The sequence below is a fragment of the Cupressus sempervirens genome, chromosome 2 (assembly GCF_028749045.1).
Source record: "Cupressus sempervirens isolate cs-2001-9-10 chromosome 2, ASM2874904v1, whole genome shotgun sequence".
Classification (NCBI taxonomy): domain Eukaryota; kingdom Viridiplantae; phylum Streptophyta; class Pinopsida; order Cupressales; family Cupressaceae; genus Cupressus; species Cupressus sempervirens.
In genome coordinates, this window is record NC_143119.1 from 59,662,995 (window position 1) to 59,671,521 (window position 8,527).

The 8,527-nt window shown below is 30.4% G+C and overlaps 1 pseudogene; it reads left to right on the top strand.

The window, feature by feature from the left end:
• Positions 1 to 4,828: 4,828 nt before the first annotated feature.
• LOC149571053 (large ribosomal subunit protein uL30y-like) lies at positions 4,829 to 6,351 on the top strand (annotated as a pseudogene).
• Positions 6,352 to 8,527: the final 2,176 nt, after the last annotated feature.

The following is an 8,527-nucleotide window of genomic DNA, read 5'->3' on the forward strand; positions in this document are numbered from 1 at the left end:
TTCTTAAAGCCCAAATTGAAATGTGAACTATGAAAGTATATAACACTCAATTCAAACACATGATAGGTTCATTTTTTACTTCCAAAATCCAAATTCTATAGAGATACAAAAAAATACCTAGTAGTCCTTGCAACACACGTATCACTTCATTGATCTAACGAACCAATCAAATGCTCCAAGCAAATAACAAACATACTAATACAAGATAGATGTGTCTTATGCAAACCTAGGGTTAGATCTGAAAATCTTATTGTTAGGAGTAATAATAACTAGCAAATAATTGAAATTAAAACTCACATCATCCATTGAACCATGTGAAAATTAAATGCCCTTTTTTTAATTTTGATTTTTGACTTAGTCAACAATATTGGACTTATATGACATGAATATTGACCCAAAATCCTAAATATAGAAAAGAGGCCCCTATTAAAAAATAGACACCTTTCCAAAAATGTCAAAATTTTAGAAAAATATTTTTATTTGTGCCCTACCCATTTTGTAAAAAATAGATTTTTTTTTTAAATCGAGTATTTGAGCACTCATCTGATCTCTAAACTCAAAACACAAAAAAACAACCATATTTACAATTAAGAGACCTTTCCAAACATGTATACTTTTCCCAAAAAAATTACTAATTTGAGCCCAAATGTGTTTTTTTTTTTCAAAAATACAGAAAAAAAAAATAAAATGAATTACCTTGGAAAATTTTGAATTTTTTATTGAAGCTTCTTTGATATGTCACCAATCTAAAAAATAAATTTTGGACAAAAAAATCTATCTATTTGGGAGATATGATCAAATATTTAAGATCTAGGGTTTTTTGTCTCCAAACAAATCCGCACTAGGGGGTTAGTTCCAAAAATAACCAAAACCAACATGTAAAGGTGGGTTGCCCCATGATGGATGCCAAAAATGTGTGCTAAAATGTTGACACACTTCTATGAATCATTATATCCAAGATTTCTCAAGAATGAGGTTTCAAATGATGACTCATAATTCTCTATTCATGGAGTGCAAGGGTTTGTAATGGAAGCCCTTAGTTTAGACCGAGTTTGTGCCCATGCAAGTACATCATAAAATGAGAGATTCAAAGATGAAAACAAAGAGCATCTTCATGATTATAAAATATGCATGCAAATGAAGATGCAAGCCAATCTAAATGATAACAATGCAAAGTAATGCAAGAAAGGAAATCTAATCTATGAAAGGAATAACAATACAAGATTAATCTATGAAAAAAATATGACTCTAAGCTAATATGAAATGAAAGGATGAAACATGATGATGGAAGCCATGGATGCATGAGAGAATAAGACAAGAAGAGAGAAGTTTCAATGAAGCTCTAATTTCCATACCCTAACTCTCAAACCCTAATGCTCAAACTCCTCCAAAATCACTCTCTAAACCTGCAACATAACAATAGTATATCCACTAACCTTACTATTCTTATTATGAAATGAGAAGGAGAGGGCTCCTTATATAGTCAAGTGTGGAGGTGGGAGGCTTCTCACAACCAATATGAGATAATAGAGTTTGATCCATGTGAGACAAAATTCCACCAATGAAAAAAGAGGAGTGTTTGATAAGAAATTGGAAAGAGGCAAAATGAATCCCACTTAAAAATATGTGCATTTAAGTGTAGAGGAAAATAATAATAATAATAATTTTTATTATTTTTATTTCCTTTTTGATCACAAAGAGATATTTAAGTGAGGATTTTATTTATTTAATTAAAAGAGGGATTTTATTTTACTTAAAAGGGGATTTATTTTATTTAATTAAAAGAGAGATTTTCTTTTAATTAAATAAGACTTAGAATAAAATGATCAAACCTTAGGAAATATTGAAATAATTGAATTAACTGCGATTAGATCAAGGAAAAATATTTGAATTGATTTGATAAAATATTGAAAGACATTGATTTAGGCAATTGATAAATTGATAAATGGGGGCCCATAGTCTAGGCAACCATTTTAGGTTGCATACACCCACTAGCAAGGAAAATAATACCTACAAAACTAATGTTAGAATTTATACAATAATAGAATATATTTCACTATTCTACTCTCTATTCTAACCTGACCTTAAAGACATCTCCATATCATGATCAACAACCCAGTTGAGGATCCTTAGATCCCTGATTACTTCTATCTCTTTTATGATGTTCTCCCTTTAAGGTTCTTCCTAGAAGAGACATTCTCTATCGAGGGCCCTTAATCCATATGCATATGTTAAAATTTATGGAATAATTTGGCCTTAGAACCATATTAAGATCACTCTCTTCCCAAATGGACTCTCTTGATCTAAGTTATTAACCACATTAAGATCACTCTCTTTCCAAAGGGACTTTCTTTATCTTAAGCTATTAACCATACTAGGATCACTCTCTTCCCTAAAAAGGGACTTTCTCGATCTTAAACCATTAAGCATTAAGTCATATGTGTTATCTATTTCAATCTACATCTTTACATATGCATATGTATATGCATAAATTATCCACAAGTATGATTCACTAAAATAAATAAATCCATAAACATAATTAAATAAATATAACCCATAAACATACCTTTAAATTCTTTCCTTTCTTACCTTCCTCTTTTCTTGGTCCATGTGGCTCTATCACTATTCAACCCTTCAATGAATTAGTCCTTCTAGATTATCTCAACTCTATATTTTCTTTCAAAAGTTCTTCCTTTTCTAATGATAAGGAAAGGATTATTTTTTTTAAAAATTTCTCCCTTTCCAAGAGTCACAACCTTTCATAATACAAATCCTTTGAAAAGTCACAACACTTCATAACTAAAATTATTTGGAAAATTCCTTATACCTTATAATTACAACATTTTTTAAGAGTCACAACTATTCATAATTATGACCCTTTCAAAGGTTCACATCATTTCAATATCATTGATAAATTTTCAAAAAGTCACTTCCTTATTTTTTTCATATTACATTCCTCTTCCATTTTCCTTTTTGAACTCCTGTCTCCTCCTCCCTTTCTCCCTCTCTAAATAAACTCTCCTCCCTTTTATATCTTAAATTTAAGAAGTCATGTCTATTTGTTAAATATCTCTTGAATTTTCATTAGATTTGGTTAATTTATATTATTCTAGGTTATTTTATTTATTACTAAATTCTATTTTGAATGTTAACATAATTTTTACAATATTGTCTCTTATATTTTATTTATTTATTTATTCATTTTGATTTTATTATTTTTAAATTATTGAAAATATCATACTAAATATTATTTCATTGATAATATAGATTAAATAATTTTTTTTCCTATTTTTATATTAATTTTAATATAACTTTATTATGATTATTTATTTACTAACTTTGTATTATGTTATTATTATTAAATTGTATCTTAAAGCGGGGATATGTCAGTCTACCCTTCATCAAATTGTTTGTCCTCAAGAAATTAGATAATTTCTTCTGTTGAGTTGAAATATATATTTCTTTTAGTCTGAATTCTTACGTTACTATCATGGATATGTTTGAATCTTTTCTAATAGTAATTAATTTTCTACATTAGTCTTTCATATAAATTATTTTTCTAGATCCTCTTTAACCCTACAGGATGACAAGATCATGCTCTGATACTACTGTAATATCCCCACTAGCAAGGACAATAATACCTACAAAACTAATGTTAGAATTTAATAAAATATATTTCACTATTCTACCCTCTATTCTAACCCAACCTTAAAGACATCTCCACATCGGGACCAGTAAGCTTCTTGAGGGTCCTTAGATCCTTAGTTATTTCTTCATCTTCTATGAAGTGCTCCCTTTAGGGTCCTTCCTAGAAGAGCCATTCTCTATCGAAGGCCCTTGACACGTATGCATATGTTAACATCTACAAAATGTTTTGGCCTTATAACCATATTAAGATCATTCTCACTACTTTATTTGTACCTAAATTGTGATGGTTTCCACTTGTCACCCAAGCTACATAACCATGAATTGGCTCTCGTTGGATGGACATTAGACTTTTGTTGTCACAAATTGTGATGGAAAGGTCATCGGTTTTAATTGTGATGGATAAAACTACCCTAAGTTCGAAGAAAGAAGGGGCAAGAGCTCTTGTTGATGAAATCATAATTTTAATAGTGTGCCATTGTGATTATGATGTCTTAAGCTTCTAGTCCATCATTGCAATTGTGACATCCATGTAATAGTTGCGTTATGGAAGTGACATTGATTTGTCAAGATTAGCCTTCATAATTGTGATGTTCTTGTGACAACTATGTTGTGCAAGTGATGGCTAGTTGTAGCAATTGTGATGGCTAGTCGAATTATTTATAAAAAAAATGTTGCTTGTAATGCCTAGGCTGCTTCTGCTATCAAAGAGGCTTCGAGCTCTCCAATAAATTGTAGTTAAGTGAGTTAAGTAATTTGAAAAACTAAAATGTAAAAATTTTGAAATAAAAATGCAAATGCCTTTGCTTGCCTTCATAAGCACACCCAAGTGCTTGTTTCCACATTCAAAATCTAGAATAGTTAAAACTCTTTAACGAATATTTTATGATAAGCAGTGCCTTTTTTGTAGTAGTGTTCAACATGGAGAGACCAACACAATTGCTTCACTTGTCAAATTATTAAGAGTTAATTGTCATTTTAAACCAATCTACAACTCTCATAAAGACCCATATCAACACATCTAATGTATATTTAACAACTATAATTGTCTTTGTTTTTTAATTATTTGATATACTATGGTGATTTGCCACATAAATTTTGAATTGCTTAGTGCTTCTAAAAAGCATTTTCTTGTTTAATGTTTAATTTTGCCAAATAATTTAATTTTTTTATTATTTCATATATGAGTTTGGAGGAGGCAAAGCTTATGCCTAAGTCAGTTCTGAAGAAGAGGAAAAGAAACGAAGAATGTGAGAATGACAAGAAGCAATAGTTAGAAGTTGCAAAAGTTAAAAATGTTATAAACCACAAATTGATATTTAATAAGGCTGAGGAATATTCAAAGGAGTATATAGAGTAGGTAATAAATTGCTTGATTTGTGAGTGATGTGTCACCATTCCATTTAGTGTTAAGTGTGTACCTTAGTTTCTTTTTGGCAAGTTTTATATCAATTTATGAGTCACCAAGGAGATGGGTTTTTGATTGATATGTCATCATGTCATATAGGGTTGGGGAATGTAACTTAGTAAGTTTCATGTGTACTTTGTGACAAAAATAAAAAATAAGAGGGTATCAGATTAAAGAGAGAGGCAAAAATGAAAGGAGGCTTTTATGTTGAGCCAGAAGCTAAGCTATTTTTCATCAGTCATATATGTGGGTAAGTAGCTAGTTTGTAGTATTTATATACCTTGTACTTTCTTGGTCTTTATATAGTGATAGATTTGGTAGACTATTAGCTCCCTAGCCTATTTTTTATAAAAAAGAACAAATGTTTTTTTCTAGATTTTATTATAATATTTTTACATCTCTTCTATTTTAAATAAAGAGGAACCCAAAATTATTATTCTTCCCCAAATTCTAATATAAGTTCTTTTGTAGTTTTTTTTTTTTGATTGAGTTTCTTATTTTTCTTATTCAGTATTAATGATATGCATCCAAAGACAAGAACAATTTTGCAACTTTTGCATTTGCGGCAGGTTGGTCCTTTTTCAGCTCAACATGTCTCTTTTGCACTTTTTGTTTCTTAAATATTGGTTAGTGATCTCTTTTGGATGTATATACTATATTCTAATGACATTGACTCGCTATGGCACTTCATTTGAAATCTTCAATGGTGTGTTTCTAAAAGTGAACAAAGCAACAATGAACATGTTGTATCAGTTTGAGCCATATGTGACCTTTCAGCATGTTCTTGGTCAGTTATAGGCATTAAGTAGATCAATTTTTATTTATTTCATAGATTCTTATGTCTAACATTATTTAATTCTCTTGCTTAATTCTTTCTAGATATCCAATTTTAAAAAGCATAAGAGAGTTGATTTACAAGAGAGGTTATGGAAAGGTTGATAAGCAATGAATTCCTTTGTCTGACAACTCTATCATTGAAAAGTTACTTGTGTTCATGATGCCTTTTTGTGTTAGTCAGTATGCTTTACCAATGCTTATTATTTATACCTTGTTTCTTGTGAATAGGTTTAGGTAAATATGGCATAATTTGTATTGAAGATCTTATCCACAAGATTGTTACTATTGGCCCCAACTTTATGAAAGCAATTTTTTTTTTGTGGCCATTTAAACTCAATGCTCCATCTGATGGATTGAAGAAGAAACACAACCACTACATTGAAGGTGGAAATGATAGCAATCATGAAAATTCATACATTAAGATTAGACTGGTCAAGCATCCCAACATTGCACAACTATGATTAGACTGGTCAAGCATCCCAACATTGTACAACTATATTAAGTCATGGAAAGAAATACCCAAATATATTTTGACATGGAATGTATTATAGGAGAACTCTACAAAAAAGTTTCCAAAGGAAAGATAAAGGAGGATGTAGCAATTAAACCCTTCCAACAAGTTATCAATGTAGTGGACTTTTCTGACAACATGGGAGTTTATTAAAGAGATTTGAAACTACAAAAGTTGAGTCTAGATCAGAGAACCAATTGGAATGTCTTTGACTTTGGATTAAGTTCAATTACTCAAAAACTCAACCACAATGGTCTATTGCATAAATATTTTGGTACTCCTATCTATGTTTCATAAGAGATGATTACAAGAAAATGCTATGATGGTGCCAAGGTAGACGTATGGCCATGAGGGGCTATTTTGTTTTTTTGATGGCTAGTTGTCTACCTTTTCAAGATCCCAATCTGATGGTGATGTACAATACGATATATAAATGATAAATTAAATTTCCATCTTACTTTTCATATTTACAATGTTAGAAGGATAACAGACACATTATTAGATCCCCAACCTAAAACCTCACTCATTATTCCCTAGTTGATGGAAGTTCCATTATTCAAAACACAATGCGAGCCTTTTTTTAGATAGCGGATATGACCTTGTTAGTAGAATTTTTGACAAAGTGAGCTTCAAGATGGGTCATAATTAATCCCCTTATAAGACCCATGTAAAGAGGTTGTCAAGCTTAAAATGTATTTGATGTCATTTATTTTTCTCATGGCTTCATCTATTACATCTACTTGAAGAGAAAAACATAGCAAAAAGTGAGAAGCGCTTTACATCTACTCAATCATTTTCTAGTATATGAACAAAGCTTGAGGAAGTAGCTAAAATTTTGAAATTTGATATGAAGAAAATAGATTGCATAATCAAGATGCAAAGAAATAAGAATGGAAGCAAAGGTAATTTGGTATCTTTTTCAAAGATTTTTGAGGTGACATCTTTATTCTTTGTAGTAGAGTTGAGAAAAGCCAATCGAAATACAATATAATATGAAAAATTATGATCAACAGCTTAAACCTACTCTCAAACATATCATATGGGTTTGGCAAGGTGATGATCATACTTTGGAACTTGGGTCATTCTTAAGGAAGAAGCTAAAATTATTAAGTCAAATTTGACGAAACTAAATTGCAAAATCAAGATGTTGGGATAAATGGTTTGTACATTTGAAACCATAAAAATAAATATCCAAAATCATTAATCCTTTTCAATAATCCTTGTGAAATATCCAAAATTATTCAAGACCTCACTTGAGAGCAATAATTTTATGATCTCTTAGCTGAAGTAACCCATATTTTAGCATAATGAACTCTTAAATTCTATCTATAGATTTCATTATCTATATATATTAGAAAAGTACTGAGAACTACATACCTCACTTTATATTTTAATGCAATCCTAGTAAACTTGTTTGCATTATATGTGGAAACCACAATCGATTTGTCACCATCAAGAAGCACTAGAGTAGAAAAATCTAATGTTAGAAAATTGCCATGTAATTAAAAAAAGTTGACATAAGTTTTAGATTAAAATAATTGACATAGGTTCTAGAAAATTTATACACTTAACCATTTCTTTTTCATGTCATCCTTAAATTGGTCTCCACATCTCCATATTGCAAGGACAAAAGGCCATAGAGTGTCCAAGCTGTAGGGTTCAACTGATAACACCATCTCCCCCAAGGAGGAATCATCTATCAAGTTCTAGGTACCCATCCTATTTGTTAGATTGTACTTCAACATAAGTCAATAATTTATTAATAGAGGACAAGGCAGCTTACCTGATGAGGGATCATAAATCCTAAGAAAATATTTGGCATCATGAAGAAAGGTCCTGTTGTAACTGCAATAACATTATGTTATGGGCGATTACCATAGTCATGATCCCAAATAATATGAAGTACATGAAGGTAAAATGAATGAAGAAGAAATGCCAAAATAATTTCCCCACTTAACACTTAAAGGAATTCATGGAGAAAATGATCACTCAATAAATGACTAGTTAGAGTAATATGTATGGAAATTCTATTGCCCCCTACTTGCATTTCAATATCGTTAGGCCTCAATGATATATATAAAATATATTATTTCCATTATTTCTCCTCATCAGTGAATGAATTCTTG